This window comes from Chiloscyllium plagiosum, unplaced genomic scaffold (assembly GCF_037043375.1).
Source record: "Chiloscyllium plagiosum isolate Xiang-an unplaced genomic scaffold, Cpla_swu_hap1 HiC_scaffold_9, whole genome shotgun sequence".
Lineage (NCBI taxonomy): Eukaryota > Metazoa > Chordata > Chondrichthyes > Orectolobiformes > Hemiscylliidae > Chiloscyllium > Chiloscyllium plagiosum.
The window spans coordinates 29348093-29366762 of NW_028270147.1; the positions used below are offsets into that span (position 1 = coordinate 29348093).

At 43.2% G+C, this 18670-nt stretch overlaps 1 long non-coding RNA gene across 1 annotated transcript; it reads right to left on the bottom strand.

Moving 5' to 3' along the window:
* Positions 1 to 373: 373 nt before the first annotated feature.
* On the bottom strand, positions 374 to 18167 carry LOC148149111 (uncharacterized). The gene is made up of 2 exons (XR_015758023.1): positions 18045 to 18167; positions 374 to 670 (listed from the first exon to the last, which is right to left on the bottom strand). It is a non-coding gene; the product is annotated as an uncharacterized LOC148149111 (long non-coding RNA).
* Positions 18168 to 18670: the final 503 nt, after the last annotated feature.

Below are 18670 nucleotides of genomic sequence, written 5' to 3' on the forward strand. Positions count from 1 at the left end.
TCCTATGTCCTTACCTTAACCTCCACAAACTAGGCTTTGTTATCACATAGTCTGCTATTACATATCAACCATTGTTAGCTATTAACAGTCTCCATTAACCACTATTCACCCTCCTAATCCATTCCTTTGTCTATTCATCTGTTCTTCTCTCTCTTTTGGCTCTATCTCCACCTATTGTTTATTCCTTACCCCCTTCCCCACCTAAGTTTTTGCATGAAACCAACATTTTCTTAGTTACCATCAGGTTGTGAGGAAGTGTCACTGGACCCAAAACATTAACTCTGATTTCTCCCCACAGATACTGCCAGACTTGCTGAACGTTTCCAGCAATTCCTATTTTGTCTCAAGTTAAAAAAAAATCATATAACGCAGGTTAAAGTCCAACAAGTTTATTTGGAAGCATTAGCTTTCAGAGTGCTGGTCCATCATCAGGGGGTTGTGGGGAATAAGACCTTGAGACGCAGATTTTTAGCATCCACAGTTCTTTCAGTTTCTCTTATGTTACCACACCACTGGTCACACACCAGTTGGATTTTGAGGAAATGAAATCTCTTTTGTTTCCAGTCCAGATCCAAAACATTTTTTACAAATTATTTTCAGCGGACCTCTTATCTTATATTCATAAACAAATTCAAGTGGACGAAAACCAGCAGACTCTTTAGGTGAATCTCTGAAAAAGAAAATTCAATTACAATTATGAATTTCTTCACTAGTTTAATCATAGAGTATTATAGCATCCAGTACGACTGCTCGATAGGTCGCAACTTAATTTTGTTTAAAGGTTAGAACGCTTAAGTTTCTGAGAAGAATAATTTTATGTATATTAAGTTTTGAAATAAAAGATCTGTCAAAGATTTATGTAATGAATACAAAATTATTATAAAACTTATTCAATGAAGATGCAAAGTTAATGCACACAATCTGTAATCTAAAAGTATCAATATTTACACCCCTAAGAAACCCACAATATATATATATAAAACACATCAGGTTTAGATCACTGTAGTTTTCTTTATTCATTCATGGCATATGGGAATCACTGGCTCGGCTAGCATTTATTGTCCAGAGGATAGTTAAGAGTTAACCACATTGCTGTGGGTTCTGAATCATATATAGGCCAGACCAGGTAAGGATGGTAGTTTCATTCACTAAAGGATATTTTTGAACCAGATTGGTCTTTCAGACAATTGGTTCATGGTCATCATTAGAGTATTAATGCCATGTTTATTTTTTACTGAATACAAATTCCACCATCTACCATGGTGGGATTTGAACCGGTGTCCCCTGGACATTACCTGGGTCTCTGGATTAATGGCCCAGTGATAATATCACTAAGCCATTGCCTCCCCCTTTGGTGATTGGAACAAGTGCCAGGTGGATCACATTGAGTATGAGACTCCTCTCCTTTGATCACACAGCATTGCCCTTTCATATGAAGGGCAGTGCTTGTCACTGGCCACCCGGGTGTTTGACACAAAGGCACTTTGTGTCTTTCACTGTGTCTCACACCTGCACACACACACCATGGGTACTGGGGAAAAATAAGCACTACTGCAGTTAGGCAGTAGTGTGGGGGTGAAAAAAAAAATAAACAGGAGTCTACCGCAGTTAGGCGGTAGTGTGGGGGTTAAGAAAAAAAATATAACCAGGGGTTGTTTTGTGAAAAAAATTTTTAAAAAATAGGATGGTAAGGAAGAAGAAAAAAAAATAAACAGGAGTCTACGTTAGAGCCCGGGTGTCCTTGGAGAAGGAGCACGCGGTGTCCACCAACACCCTGGAGTTATTCAGGGAGAGGTGGGCGTCGCAGGGAGTGGAGTGCATTATTTCCCCCTCCAACTCTATTTTGATTTAGTCCCTCCCTCCCCTTCACTGTTGATCACACTCCTTTGTAAAATTGCTGTCTCTTGTATGCAGCTGTAAATGTAACTGTTTGTTGTAAACTGTTTTTGTAATTTGTTTAATAAAATAAAAAAAAACAGGAGTCTGTCAGTGTCGAGGACTCCCTTCTTGATTGTTTCAGGAGAAGGGGGGGGTACTGATGTGGGCGGCACAGTGGCACAGTGGTTAGCACTGCTGCCTCACAGCGCCGGAGACCCGGGTTCAATTCCCGCCTCAGGCGACTGACTGTGTGGAGTTTGCACGTTCTCCCCGTGTCTGCGTGGGTTTCCTCCGGGTGCTCCGGTTTCCTCCCACAATCCAAAGATGTGCAGGTCAGGTGAATTGGCCATGCTAAATTGCCCGTAGTGTTAGGTAAGGGGTAAATGTAGGGGTATGGGTGGGTTGCGCTTCGGCGGGTCGGTATGGACTTGTTGAGCCGAAGGGCCTGTTTCCACACTGCAATGTAATGTAAAAAAAAATGTAATGATTCTGGGACTAGCTGGCCCACAGCCAGTGAGAGAGGAGGAAGAAGAGAGAAGGAGGAAGAAGAAGAGGCAGATAAACAGGAGTCTGGGATTTGAGGTTTGTCCTCATTTCCCTGTAAACTGATTGAACGGTAGGGTTTGAGGGCCTGGCTTTGCTGCTCCTTTCCCCTGTAAATAGCTGTTTCGTTGTACACAGCTGTTAATGTTACATGTTTTTTATAAACTGTCTTGTAATTGTTTAATAAAATAACAAAAATAAACAAGACTCTCTTTGCCACCGTGTGGTGGGCTCTCTACATGGGAGTCCTCCCCCTTCTCTCAGGGATCTGGGGTGGAGGGTGCTGCACGTAGCAGTCCCCTGCAACCGCAAATTGCGGTGGTTCACGAACTCCCAGCCTAACTGCTTGTTCTTTGGCGCTGTGGAGTCCGTGGACCATGTATACATTGGGTGTGGGTGTTTGCACTCCCTTTTTGATTTTCTTAAAAACCTCCTCCTCTGCTTTTGGTTGCACTTCAGTCCCACGCTCCTGATCTTCAGGCACCCGGTACAGAGGAGGGAGGGCAGGTCTGAAGGCCCTGCTCCTGGGCCTGGCCAAACTGGCCATCAACAGGTCCAGGCAGCGGGCCGTGGAGGGGGTCATTAGGACCGACTGCCTGCCCCTCTTCCGCGGTTACATTACAGCCCGGGTGTCCTTGGAGGAGGAGTACGCGATGTCCACCAACACCCTGGAGTTGTTCAGGGAGAGGTGGGCGCCGCAGGGAGTGGAGTGCATCATTTCCCCCTCCAACTCTATTTTGATTTAGTCCCTACCCTCCCCTTCACTGTTTGATCACACAGCACTGCCCTTTGATGTGAAGGGCGCTGCTTGTCACTGGCCACCCGGGTGTTTTCCTATCTTCCTGGTGGTGGACATTGAATAAAGATTCGTGCACTTTGTGTCTCTCACTGTGTCTCGCACCTACACACACTCACCATGGGTGCTGAGAGGAAAAAAAAATAAACAGGAGTCTACGGGTTTTTTGTTTCAAAAACTGGAGAGATTGGCTGGGCAGTATTTTCCTCAGGGCTTTGCTCCCAAATGAAGATCAAAGCAAACCCTAACCAAATGCTGTTCAAACAATATCTGTAGGAAGTTTCCGGTAAACTAAACAGTTCACAAGCAATGCGGTTTCTAGGATGCAGTGATTAAAAAAAAAGCTCCATGTCAACAGTGACCTTTCAATGACTTTAAATAAACCAATCTAAGTTTAACCTTAAAATATAAAAAATATCAGAGTTTCCACAATTTTTCAAATTAAGTCCTTCAATACAATATTAAATAAGAAACAGTTTTAAAACATCATTATTTAAGAAATCATGGGATCAGCTTCCTGGCCAAATGACCTGTTTCTCTGCATACTGGAATTATCAACTATCCCTGATTGCCCTGGAGTTTCCAAGGGTTGAAGATTCAGCTCCAAAGGAAAAGAATAAGGGCATTGAAAAAGATGTGATTCTTCAATTTTTATCAAACACATTTTTTGCTCATTAATTATAAAATGTATTGGAGATAAGTAAAAGCCGACTAGACATATGGTGGTGAGATACCTCCTTTGACCATTATACCATTTGGTATAGGTACACCCACAATGCTGTTAGGGAGGAGCGTTCCAGTTGTCAATCTTGCTCAGCACGTGCAGCAGTGAACCAAGGAACGTAAAGTTTCTGGGTTGTAAGGGTATGGATGGCAGTGAGGGACTGCAGCGAATGAGGCAAAAGTGAGGACTGCAGATGCTGGAAATCAAAGTCTAGATTAGAGTGGTGCTGGAAAAGCACAGCAGGTCAGGCAGCATCTGAGGAGCAAGAGAATGAGTTAAACCTCTCTTCAGCATTGCACAATTACATTTAGTCTCAGAAGATGTTTTGGACATGTTGTAATGTGGAGATAATACTCAGATCCTAAGATCTACCTTCAAATCTTGGGGTCAGCAAATATCATGCTACATTTTAGAAAGGTACCTTGAACAAGGAAAATTAAGATTTCAAATGTTTTTTTGGATTGCACTTGCCATATAAATTTTGTAATCATCTTTATTCAAGCACTTTCTCACTCTGAGAGTCATCATAGCAAAGAAAATCTCATTCACTGCAAAATTCCCCCTGTGCAAAATCTAATCTCTCACATTTCTACTTCCCTTGTTTTTCATGCACTGGGATCTGTTAAAAGTACTAAAAGAGTAAGAAAATGCTGTGAAGCTGTGATTATAGTGTGAAACAAAAATTGTTTCTCCTGCATTTATGATGGTCCTGCCACGTGCTACTTACAGAATCAGCGCAGCTAATACATCCAGTTATACAAGTTGACAGCCTCTGGGATACTGCAGTAGCAGTTTATTTGGTTCTTTTACTCAAATTTACTATGGAGAATACAAGTGCTCATAAAAATATAGATTGCAGCAGTTAAAATGAGCTTTGCCCAATGTCTGTTGAATGCAGTATTTGACTTTGAAGTGTGTCCTTTGCAAAGGTTCGAAATTTGAAATATAAAATTGCCCTTTAAAGCTAATTGCCCCTGACTTGAGACCAGCGACTTCACTACTGTAAGAATATGATGGGAAAAGTAAAGAAAGGGTGCAGATGTACAGCCAAGCTTTGACTCTCTGATGCCCATTACAGTATCTGCATTATTACATGAATTTACAGTACGTGACAGAGCAAACAGCTCAAACAGTGTGTGTTGATGTTTCCAAAGCATTCCAAGCATCTCCCAACACATCAACCTCAACTTATGCTTTTAGCACATATGTCTGTTTTCTGATTAATTGTCCACTTTCTTTTTGAAAGTGCCTAAGATATTTTCCTCAATCCACCCCCTGTAGTTGCAAGTGCCATTCTCTAACCAGTCTGAGTGGACACAGTTGTAAATAGCAAATTATTGGAGTAAATAACAACTATATTTGCATTTACGTTAAATGTTAATCCTTTGTATTTATACTTGTTATAGAGTCATAGAAATGTACAGCGGCCAAGCAGTCCCTTCGGTCTAACTTGTCCATGTTGACCAGATATCCTAAATTAATCTAGTCCCATTAGTCAGAATTTGACCCATGTCTCTCTAAGTCCTTACTATTCATATACCCATCCAGATGTCTTTTAAATGTTGGAACTGTACCCACCTCCACCACCTCCTCTGGCAGCTCAAATCATGCACAACTTAGTTTTGGATGTTAGTTTTGGATTCATCAATAACTTTAAACATCTACCGCTACCTGTCTACCCCATTCAAACTTTTAACAAACTTCAGAACATATTTTTCATGAGAAAAAGTCACAAACTGCTTTTTTTGTGTGTGTGTGGCTATAACCTCTTGGTTCTGACACTAAGCTTGTAAGTTTTGTTTTGAAACCTCTCTCGTTCTTTATATAACACTGACCAGAAATGTTGACTGTACTCAAGTGCTTTCTGGCCAGAGTTCTATACAAATTCAACAAAACTTTACTGCTCTCAAATTCGATTTCCCTAGAAATAAATCCCAGGGTTTTTTTTCCAGCAGCTGTTACTGCTTGACTGACATGTGTACTGTTTTTAGCTGTTCACCAGGATCCTTAGATCTATTTTGTTCTGCTATCCCATTTAGAGTCATAGAGTCATAGAGATGTACAGCATGGAAACAGACCATTCGGTCCAACCCATCCATGCTGACCAGATATCCCAACCCAATCTCGTCCCACCTGCCAGCACCTGGTCCATATCCCTCCAACTCCTTCCTATTCATATACCCATCCAAATGCCTCTTAAATGTTGCAATTGTACCAGCCTCCACCACTTCCTCTGGCAGCTCATTCCATACACATACCACCCTCTGTATGAAAATGTTGCCCCGTAGGTCTTTTTATATCTTTCCCCTCTCACCCTAAACCTATGCCCTCTAGATCTGGACCTCCTGACCCCAGGGAAAAGACTTTGCCTATTTACCATATCCATGCCCCTCATAATTTTGTATTCCTCGATAAGGTCACCCCTCAGCCTCCGATGCTCCAGGGAAAACAGCCCCAGCCTGTTCAGCCTTTCCCTATAGCTCAAATCCTCCAACCCTGGCAACATCCTTGTAAATCTTTTCTGAACCCTTTCAAGTTTCGCAACATCTTTCTGATAGGAAGGAGACCAGAATTGCATGCAATATTCCAACAGTTAGTTTCTTACGTTCTTAATTCCCATATTTCGGCAGGTTATGTCTCCAATTTTCCAATTACAAAAGGATGGTTTTGCTGTTTTTTGGAGGAATTAAACTTCCATTATCATTTTTATTGGGAAAGGGGAATTGGAAGCGCATGAGAAATGTTTACCTATTAGATACAGGGTTGCCAGAAACAGATAACTAGAACATGTCATAGAGTTGAAATAATTTGGAACATATGATGCCAGAGAGAATGTTTGGTTCAGATTGAATTCTTCTCATGAATTCTGACGAGGAAATGGGTTTGGATCAAGAATGCAATTTAACTACATTATCGGTCTCCCATGGCATGGTTAACGAGTGAGAAGATTGAGCTATGTGTATGCAGGGAGACAAGTCCAAATGCAATAAAGGATCCATAGCCAAAGTTTAGCCTGAGCTTGAATCCTGGGTTGAGGTTTGTAATGTTTGGCTTGGAGAGGAAGGTTAATTTAAGATAATGGAATTAAGTTAAATTCTTTGCAGTAGAATGCAAGTGGAGGTCAACACAAAATAGAGTGTAGCCTCCAAAACCAAGCATGAAACTTATGAAAGTTCAAGCATTTTCACATCAGTATGCTGTGAAAGATTTCTGCAGGAGATCTTTCTGTCAGTTTATTCCTAGGAGCATTTGATAATCCATTCAGCACAGAATTCACATTTCAAGCAATATTATCTAAAGCCTTCATCTAAATCCAAATCTGATCGGAAATGCCATGGTGACTGTGTCTTAGCTTTTTGTTGCAGTATGCTTTTTGTTCCTCAACCGTTCTGATCAGGATGTCAAATTATTATTTCTTGGTGAAATGTGATCAGGGCGAAAGACTGAAATTGTGAAGACAGGTATTTGATCATTGAATGATGGAAGTAAACAAAAAGAAGAAAAGCACGAAGAATGACAGAGGAAGAAAGCAAACTGATGAGGATTTGGTGGCTATAATATATTAGACAATGATCATAACAGGAACTTTATTACAAGGATGGATAGCTCAGGTTTATGTGTATGGTTTTATTTCCATGTATGGCTATCTCTGTTTCCCTAGAAGTGGGTGTATTGATAGACAGTAATTGTTGATAGGATCCGATGTTCACATCAACTGTTTTGCAACTTAAGCTTTGAATTAAGCAAAGATGAGATTTTGTTTCAGAGTCTGTTATAAGGAATTGGCACATCCTGCATATTTTATTACCTTACGACGCCCACCAGTTTCAGAAAGACACTTTCCCTTTCCTATATTAATAGCGATGACTTTTTCTTAACATTGAAATCTACATCACGGCACAAAACAAACTCAGATCAAATAGACAGTCTGACATTTCCAAAAGGATTCTTACTTTGGCACATGTTTCAAAGCCATCTATATCCTCACAAAGGGCTGAATCATTCCTTTTTTTTATTGGCTCAAAGTCAGTTTCATCATGTTTCATGGAGAATCTTTCACCAAGAATTTTGGATTGCCCCTCAGTGACTACCTACCATGCTCCTACAGTGACCGTCTTGTTAATGCTAGCCCAGTCTTCCCACTCACTGTAGCCAGACGTACTTACCAATGAGGATACCATGGGAAAGATGAGCATTCCTGGCTGCAGCACTGTATTTAAAATGCTGTTGTGTTAGTCAAGTGCTGGTAGTCCAGACTGGCTTGATTCCTGACATGGCAGCCCCGCTGAATGATAAACAAGAAGGGATATCATCTTCTCCCTGGGCAGCTAGAGGAAGCCGTAGCCCCTGATCCTTCCAGCCTGGTCATAGGCTGCCACCCAGGTCAGTGTATTGTCAATGGTCCAGAGAAATCGCCAGCGATGTAGCAAGAAAGCCATTCTCCACTCCCTCAGGGTAAGTGCCATCATCTCCTCTCTGCTCCCTTCCACTTACTGTAACTCTACTACCGCCACCAAGGCTTATGCTCTATCACTCTCAGTATTGCAAGCAACAACTTCCCTTACTCATGTCCCCTACTCCAACACTCCACCACACCCTGGCCCAACCCCCACTCCAAAGGACTAAAAGGCAAGGCAAGACAAGGTGAGTATGCTGTGATTGTCCAGTTAGATGCAAAGTGAGTGAGCACGAAGAGGGAAAGTAAGCAATAATTAAGTTTTTCATGGTCTAATTCATGAGCTCAGTGCCCGTCCCTGCCTGCAAAATATCCTTGTAATAGTATTGTAATGATAATTGTCTGCACATGTCAAAGATCTGCATTATGGGCAGAAGTGGACTGAAAGTGGATCAGAGCTGCACCATGATGATACAGAGAGACAGGTGGGTGACAAATGCCAAGGTCCGTTGATGTGGAGTGTGAGCATTTGCTGCCCATTGAGCATGTCCTGAAACATTGGTGTTGGGTGTCCAAGATGGAGTTCTGATGAACAGTCACCTAGATTCGAAACATTAGCTTGCTATCTCATCGTGGATTCTGCCTGACCTGACATGATTGCCGGTGTTTTTATTTACTGCCCAAAGAATCCTCATTTTAAAACATGTAATTGCTATCGTCGTTATTCATTGCTCAGAAGTGAATCTAAACCAGTATGTACATTCTACGCAAAGCAAACACTTGCCCAATGTTTCTCAAACATTCACCTCACCTTGAAGAATAATGCTTTGCCATAACAACTTCATTGCTGCAAAATATACATTTCGCATCTGTACTGAGCTGATTGAATTGAGGATTTTTCTCAGATCCTCCCCACAATTTTTGACATAATTCCGAAAGGGAAAGGTATGAGAAAGCCTAATTGGTCAGATCCTTATCCATTTATTGATATGTATCGACCTTGTAGCAGCATCTTTGCACCCAAATGGAGTGAGTATTATGAAATATTAGATTAGATTAGATTAGATTCCTTACAGTGTGAAACAAGTCATTCGGCCTAACAAGTCCACACCGACCCTCTGAAGAGTAACCCACCCAGACCCATTTCCCTCTGAATGATGCACCTAACCCAATGGACAATTTAGTGCGGCCAATTCACCTGAACTGCAGTCTTTGGTGGGGCAGGATCAGATTACGCAGCATCCGAGGAGCAGAGGAATCGATGTTCAGGTGATCAGACCTTTCCTGATGAAGGGCTTTCGCCTGAAACATTGATTCTCCTGTTCCTTGGATGCTGCCTGAAATGCTGTGCTTTTTCAGCACCACAGCCTTGACCTCGAATCTCAATCAGTTTGTTTCTCCTGAATGTTATTGGGCTTGATTCCCCTCCGGCAACAATTCTCTTTCTTTCTCTCCCATCTTTGCAACTACACTCCTGATTGCTAGAATTAGAATTAGGTTTTACTGTCACATGTACTCAAGTACAGGACTCCAGTGAAAAGTGTACAGTCACCTTTCTCCAATGCCATCTTAGGTACAATGTGGAGGAGCCAGTGTTGGACTGGGTTGAACAAAGTTAAAAATCACACAACACCAGGTTATAGTCCAACAGGTTATAGACAACTACCGATGCATGAGCAGCACTATGAAACCTAGTCCTTCCAAACAAATCTGTTGGACTGTAACCTGGTGCTGTGTGATTTTCATCTTAGGTACAAAAACCCAAATTAAAAAAAAACAATCACCTTAGATATAAATTCAGAATTTTTAAAGAAGCAGAAATATGGAAAAAAAACAGAGCTAAGAAGATAGGGGAAATCATCCAGATCTAAAAGGCTTATCTCCAAAATGTAGTCTTATCTCTGTCAGGGAGTCTTATCTCTGTATGGTAGCCTTATCTCCAAAATGTAGTCTTATCGTTGTCAGGTAGTCCAATCTCTGTAACATAGTCATATCTCCATAAGTGGGCCGCCCTCCCCAAAGGCTCAACTCTCAGGGCTGCTGCCACTGCTGGCCCTTGGTACTCGCTCCCACAGGCCCTTGGAACTCACTCCCACAGGCCCTCAGAACTCACTCCTACAGGCCCTTGGTACTCATTCCCACAGGCCCTCGGAAGTCATTCCCACAGGCCTTCGCTACTCACTCCAACAAGCCCTCAGTACTCACCCCAACAGGGCCTCTGAACTCCCACAGGCCCTTGGACCTTACTCGCACAGGACCTTGGTACTCACTCCCACAGGCCCTTGGAATTCACTCCCACAGGCCCTTGGAACTCATTCCCACAGGCCCTCAGTATTCACTTCCACAGGCCCTCAGAACTCACTCCTATAGGCCCTTGGTACTCATTCCCATAGGCCCTCAGTACTCACACCCACAGGCCCTCAGGACTCACTCCTATAGGCCTTTGGTACTCATTCCCACAGGCCCTCAGTGCTCACTTGCACAGGCCCTCAGAACTCATTCCTACAGGCCCTTGGTACTCATTCCCACAGGCCCTTGGTACTCTCTCTCCCAAGGCCCTCGCTACTCACTGCCACAGGCCCTTGGAACTCACCCCACAGGCCTTCAGTACTCACTCCAATAGGCCCTCTGAACCAGCTCCCACAGGCCCTTGGATTGCATTCCCTCAGCCTTCGAAACTTATTCCCACAGGCCCTCGGATCTCATTCCCACAGGCCCATGGAGCTCACTCCCACAGCATCTTGGTACTCTCTCCCACAGTCCCTCAGAACTCACTCGCAAAGGACCTTGGTACTCACTCCCACAGGCAATTGGGGACTCACTCCCACAAGCCCTCGGAACTCACTCCCACAGGCTTTCTGTATTCACTCCCACAGGCCCTCAGAACTCACTCCCACATGCCCTTGGAACTCACTCCCACAGGCCCTCAGAACTCACTCCCACAGGCCCTTGGAACTAAGATGTGCAGGCCAGGTGAATTGGCAATGCTAAATTATCAGGGATGTGACAGGTTCATTAGTCAGAAGAATGGATTTGGGTGGTGTACTCTTTGGAGGGTCAGTATGGACTTGTTGGGTTGAATGGGCTATTTCCACACTGTAGGGATTCTATATGTGTTGGTGTAGTCTTGGAGCCAAAGAGCCTGTTCCTGCTCTGGTGTACTGTTTTTGCTTTTGCCATATATATACAGTGGCTACAACAGCAGGTCAGAAGCTAGGAATGTTGCAGCAAGTAACATCCTGATTCACCAAAATCTGTCACAAGTCAGGAATCTGATGGAATGCTCCCCATTTGCCTGAATGGGTCCAGCTCCAACAGTACTCAAGAAGCTCGACACCATCCAGGACATAGCAGACCGCTTGATTGGCACCACATCCACAAGCATCCACTGCCTCCATCTCTTAAATTCAGGAGCAGTAGTGTGTACAAGATGCAGTGCAGAAATCCACAAAAAAATCCTCAAACAGCACTTTCCAAACCCACGACCAATTCCATCTCGAAGGACAAGCGGAGCAGATACTTGGGAACATCACCACTTCCAAGTTCAACATTCTGATCTGGAAATATATCACCGTTCCTTCATTGTCCCTGGGTCAAAACTCTGGAATTCCCTCCTAAGGACAATGTGGGGTCAACCTCCAGCACGTTCAAGAAGTCAGCTCACCACCACTTTCTCAAAGGCAACGAGGGACAGGAAATAAATGCTGGCCAACAAGCGATGCCATGTCCCAGAAATGAATTTAAATAAAAAACTGACACTTGTCAAATTAATTGAAAGAGAGGACCTGGTTGACATTGATCCTGAGTATTGGAATAAACTAAAAGGTTTGCAATTATACATTTCCACATTTGAGTAATTTCAGAATCTCAGCCTCATCAGAAGACTATGTAAGGAGATTTATAGCACGGGCACATGTGGGGAAATATAGGAGCAGCACTTGACATTTGTATTAGCAGCAATTCTATTCCATCATCTGTGTGTGTTCTGCAGGTGCTGCCTGTGTAAACTGTGAGTTCACAACAAATGAAGAAAAAGCATCTCCTGATACTGATGCAGGCGTAACAAAGTTAGTCACAGATCCCATCATTACCTGCAGCTTTACAGTGAGGTAAACAACTGTCTAACACCTTTCTTGTTCTTCCACAGGGTTTGGAAAAAGACGTTTGGAAACAATTTACACAAGCTTGCACTGAGGTGGCAAGAATTGCAAGGGAAATTGCATTGAACATAATCACTGGCCACACACAAACACTGAATAAAATTAATTCACTCTTATTGCAGCATACATTTCGGAATTATTCAGAAGGAATGCCACTTGCAAGAGGAAAGAAATACAATGGAGTGTCAAAATTAACTGGCAAACATATGATTGTAAATATACCCCAAAATGTGGAAGACAGAGTAGCCAAAGTCATTATGAAGGTAATCTCTCTATGAAGTTACCTTTTTGCCTGCAATGTCTAGTCTGTTGAAGGTAACCAGCATTATCAACCTGGTTTTCAATGGTGACAGGTACAGGTGCCCCTTCTCCAGCCAAAATGTTCTGCAAAAATCTTACAAACTAGGATTTAGTAAACCTTTGCTCAAAGAGGAGAAGGTGTCTATCGTAATTAAATTAAAACAAAGAACTGCAGATCATAGAATACCTATAGCCAAACAGCATCCCACCTTATCCCTGTAATGCTGAATTTCCCATGACTAATGCACCTAAGCTGCACATCTTTGGACTGTGGGAGAAAGTCAGAGCAAATTCACACAAAGACACCTACAAACGGTCACCCAAGGGTGGGATTGAACCTGGTTCCCTAGTGCTATCAGGCACCAGCACTAACCACAGAACCATCGGAGATCTGGAGCAAAAACAGAAGTTAATGGAGGATCTTAGCAGGTCCAGCAGCATCTGTTGGAAGAAAGCAAAGTTAAAGTTGGGGCAAGGGGAGGGGTGAGCAGGTAGGTGAAGACAGAGCCCAGAGAGAGAGGGAGAGACAGACAGACAGAAAGAGACAGAGAGAGAGAGAGAGAGAGAGAACTGTGAATGGGTTAGGTAACCAAGGAGATTACAGAGAGCAGGCCAGGACAGAAGAAAAACTGAATAGGTGATAATCAAGAGTTAAGAGTGAGAAAATGGTTGAGCTGTGTTGAATGCATTCTATATAGTGTGATAATGGGCCTTGGAGTACATGGGAATGGACAACTATTTGCAGAGGGGAGTGGCTGCAGGCCCGTGGCTAAGGATGTATTGTAATTTGGAATTTCAAATTTTATTTCTTATTTACTACTTTGTACTAACAAGACTTGTAACATTGAACTTTAACTTATTTCTTTAGTTTTCTACTCTTTACTTAAGATCTTGTATGTAGGTACCTTGTACTTAAGATGGCGCCATGAATGGTGACATTGTAACATTTTCACTGTACCCCTGTATCCCTGTACTTGACTACACGTGACAATAAAATCTAATTCTAATTCGAAAACAACTCATCTCATAACCGGAGTGGATTTGGGAGTAAGAAAAAAATGGCAGAACGATGAGAGGGGATTTAACTGAAACTTACAGAATACTGAATGGCCTGGACAGAGTGAACATTGGGAAAGTGTTTCCATTGGTAGGAGAGACTAGGACCCAAGGGCATGGCCTTAAAGTAAAGGGAAAACCTGTTAGAACGGTGATAAGGAGAAACTTCTTCAGCCAGAGAGTGGTAAACCTATGGAATTCATTGCCATAGAAGTCTATGGAGGCCAGGTCACTGAGTATATTCAAGGCAAAGATAAAAACAAGTTCTTAATTGTCAAGGGGATCAATGGTTATGGGGAGGAAGTGGAAGAATGGGGTTGAGAACTGTATCAGCCATGATTGAATGGTGGAGCTGACTCAATAGGCTGAATGGCCTAATTTCTGCTTCTGAATTATTGTCTTTTGGTCTGATGGAATCAGGCTCTAAAGTTATTGAACTTGACATTGAGTCCTAGAAGCTGCAGGATCCCCTCCCAGAAAATGAGATGTTGTTCTCTGAACTTGCACTGATGTTGAGGGGTGGGTTAGTAAATTTGCAGATGACACAAAGGTTGGAGGTGCCATTGATAGTATTGAGGGCTATTGCAGGCTGCAGCATGACATAGACAGGATGCAGAGCTGGACTGAGAAATGACAGATGGAGTTCAACCTGGATAAATGCGAAATGATGCATTTTGGAAGGTTGAACTTGGATGCTGAATATAGGATTAAAGACAAGATTCTTGGCAGTGTGGAGGAACAGAGGGATCTTGGTGTTCAAGGACATAGATCCCTCAAAGTTGCCACCCAAGTGGATAGGGTTGTTAAGAAAGCATGAGCTGAAAATGTGTTGCTGGAAAAGCGCAGCAGGTCAGGCAGCATCCAAGGAACAGGAGAATCAATGTTTCAGGCATAAGCCCTTCTTCAGGAATGAGGAAAGTGTGTCCAGCAGGCTAAGATAAAAGGTAGGGAGGAGGGACTTGGGGGAGGGGCGTTGGAAATGCTATAGGTAGAAGGAGGTCAAGGTGAGGGTGATAGGCCAGAGTGGGGTGGGGGCGAAGAGGTCAGGAAGAAGATTGCAGGTTAGGAAGGCGGTGCTGAGTTCGAGGGATTTGACTGAGACAAGGTGGGGGGAGGGGAAATGAGGAAACTGGAGAAATCTGAGTTCATCCCTTGTGGTTGGAGGGTTCCTAGGCGGAAGATGAGGTGCTCTTCCACCAACCGTCGTGTTGCTATGGTCTGGCGATGGAGGAGTCCAAGGACCTGCATGTCCTTGGTGGAGTGGGAGGGGGAGTTGAAGTGTTGAGCCCGTGGCTGGAGGATGAACTCAGATTTGTCCAGTTTCCTCATTTCCCCTCCCCCCACCTTGTCTCAGCCAAATCCCTCGAACTCAGCACCGCCTTCCTAACCTGCAATCTTCTTCCTGACCTCTTCGCCCCCACCCCACTCTGGCCTATCACCCTCACCTTGACCTCCTTCTACCTATCGCATTTCCAACGCCCCTCCCCCAAGTCCCTCCTCCCTACCTTTTATCTTAGCCTGCTGGGCACACTTTCCTCATTCCTGAAGAAGGGCTTATGCCCGAAACGTCGATTCTCCTGTTCCCTGGATGCTGCCTGACCTGCTGCGCTTTTCCAGCAACACATTTTCAGCTCTGATCTCCAGCATCTGCAGTCCTCACTTTCTCCTTGTTAAGAAAGCATATTGTGTTTTGGCTTTCATTAACAGGGGGATTGAGTTTAAGAGCCGTCACGTTTTGCTACAGTCCCTGGTGAGACCACACTTGGAAGATTGGGTCCAGTTCTGGTTGCCCTATTATAGGAAGGATACAGATGCTTTGGAGAGGATGCAAAGAAGGTTTACCAGGATGCTGCCTGGACTGGAGGGCTTGTCTTATGAAGCGAGGTTGAATAAGCTCAGACGTTTCTCTCTGGAGAGAAAGAGGAAGAGAGGTGACCTGACCGAGGTATAGAAGGTGATCAGAGGCATGGATAGAGTCAAATGCCAGTGACATTTCCCCAGGGCAGGATTGATTGGGACGAGGGGTCATAGTTTTAAGACATTAGGAAAATGGTATAGAGGAGACATCTGAGGAAGGTTCTTTATGCAGAGAGTTGTGAATGCATGGAATGTGTTGCCAGCAGTGGTGGTGGAAGCAGAGTCATTAGGAACATTTAAGTGACAGCTGGATATGCACATGGACGGCAGTGAATTGAGAGGTTAAGTTATTTTATTTTACATTAGGGTTAATCCTCGGCACAACATTGTGGGCTGAAGGGCCTGTTCTGTGCTGTACTTTTCTATGTTCTATGTTCTATGTTCTATGATTGAATGGTGGGGCTGAATGGTGTAATTTCTGCTCCTGAATTATGGTCTTATGCTCTGATGGAATCAGGCTCTAAAGTTATTGAAGTTGACATTGAGTCCTAGAAGCTATAGGATCACCTAACAGAAAATGAGATGCTGTTCTCTGAACTTGCACTGAGGCCTGTCGGAACACTGCAGTAGGTCTGTAACATAAATGTTACCATGGGAACACGGGATGTGTTGAAATGGCGGGCAACTAGAAGCTGGGGGTAATTTTTACAGCTAGAGCAGAGGTATTCTGCAAAGTGGTCACCCAGTCTGTGAGTCACCTTCCTCTTGCTTTCCTCTACATTGGGAGACCAACCACCCCCGGATGGACTTCAGCATAAATACCACTTTTCCAAGTTATTAACTATTCTGATGAAGAGTCACCAGATTTGAAACATTAATTCTGCTTTCTTCCCCCAAATGATGCCAGACCTGCTGAGTTTCTCCAGAAATTTCTGGGTTTTATCATTTGCAATCCTAAACTTCAATCCTAAACTTGTCTTGTTCTTAAGCTTTCTTACAGTTGCTCGCAACACTGAACATTAGCCACAGACTGTCAGACCAAAGCAAACCTATTGCCTGTCACAATTATTTTAATCTATCCAGAGCCTGCCACAATCCCCGAGGCTTGTCCACATTCATTTTGCTATTAAATAATCAGGGCAGTCGGAACAATTTACGGAGGCGGTAAATCAACTGGCTGCTTTTGATGATTGTTTTCACTGCACTGAGAAAATGTGCTTACTCTTGGGTAACTCTGGATGAAACATTTGACAGGATTTGTGGACTATTCGAATTGGCACTTCTCAACCTGGTGAACAGAAGTTTCAGGGTCTGTGGACGATTTTTGGAGCACCTGGAGACGGAATTCTTCCAGTTTGGGAGGCAGGAACAAACAGTAGACCAGCTGATACACACAAGATAAGAGCACAATCGAAAGAGCTCCATGGACAGTCACACAGTGGCTCAGTTGTTAGCACTGCTGCCTCACAGCGCCAGGGACCTGGGTTTGATTTCACCTGTCTGTGTGATCTGTGTTTTTGTGGGTTCCCACTTGGTACTCCAGTTTCCTGCCACAGTCCAAAGATGGTTAGAGACAAAAAAAGCTGCACATGCTGGAATCCAAAATAGACAAGCAGGAGGCTGGAAGAACACAGCAGTTCAGGCAGCTTCAGGAAGTGGAGAAGCTGACATTTTGGGTGTAACCCTTCCTCAGGACAGGTTACCAGGATTGGCAATGCTAAATTGCTGAGCGTGTCCAAGAATGTGCAGGCTAGGTGGGTTAGCCATGGAAAATGCAGGATTAGAGGGTAGGGAGTGTGGGATGCTCTCCAGAGAATTCATGTGAACCTGATGGGCTGAATGGCCTGCTTCCACACTGTAGGGATTCTATGGTGTGATGGAGATTACCAGGCATTTTGACTGCTAGTCACAAAGGCTGATGGTGGCATTAGGTGAGTTTAACTTTGACAGAGGAATCTTTTTCAATATTTTAGTACATACGGTGCACACCCATTTCACTAATAGCTGTAAGTAGGTATCTGTCTTCTCAAAAGCATTATTAAAATACTATTTATATGCAGCATTTGCATGTTAAGAGCATTATATAGAATTACAATTTAAGTGGGAGGGTCCATGATCACCTATCCATTTGAAAAGGGATCATTCAAATACAAAGATTAGAGAATTGCTTGAAATGACTGTAAAGCCACCAATTGTCTTTCAGTAAACTGTTTGTAATGATAAATCACAACAGTAATGTGAAAAAGAGCTGAATAGCCAACAGTATATTCAGAAGATGCATAACGCTAACAGAATTTACATGGCATTACCAGTAATTGCCTTTAACGTAATCACCTTGACATCTTATTAGCACACAATGCTCTGGTCCCGGCTTCGCAGCTGTAAACAGCAGATTCAGCAAGAGTTCTTGTTTTCACCCATTTTGTTTGTAGGTCTCTCGAGATCACTGGCAGCAAAATCCACTTGCAACAAATGCTGACAAGGCTAAGTGAAACTTACCGGAAACATTGGGTCATACTGTGTGAGGAGACTATCCGCTTTTCTGCCATCACAAATAGTTACTGTACCTAGAAATCCTCTTTGCTTCCAATATTTCCTCCTGCTGTCATGTTACAAAAGAAAAGAGAAGTCATGTTGAACAAAAAATCTTTCTGCAACTAAGCAAATGCTCTTGTATAAGGCTGAGGTTTTGGAGTAATTGTTGCACATTTGCTTCACAGACAATGATCCTAAGTGATTATACAGAGAAAAGTCACCATACGTGATCCCCCTAGTCTATGATCCCAGCAAAGTACTCCCATATATCTTGGTACACAACTGATTTTCATCAGTTACAAAGTACATGCACAACTCATCATCTACCCTTCATATGGAATCTTGTTTATCCATTTTTCTCTGCTGGTCTCCGTTAAATATTTTACCCCTCAATACCACAAATATTTCATACTCTATTTTTAGTC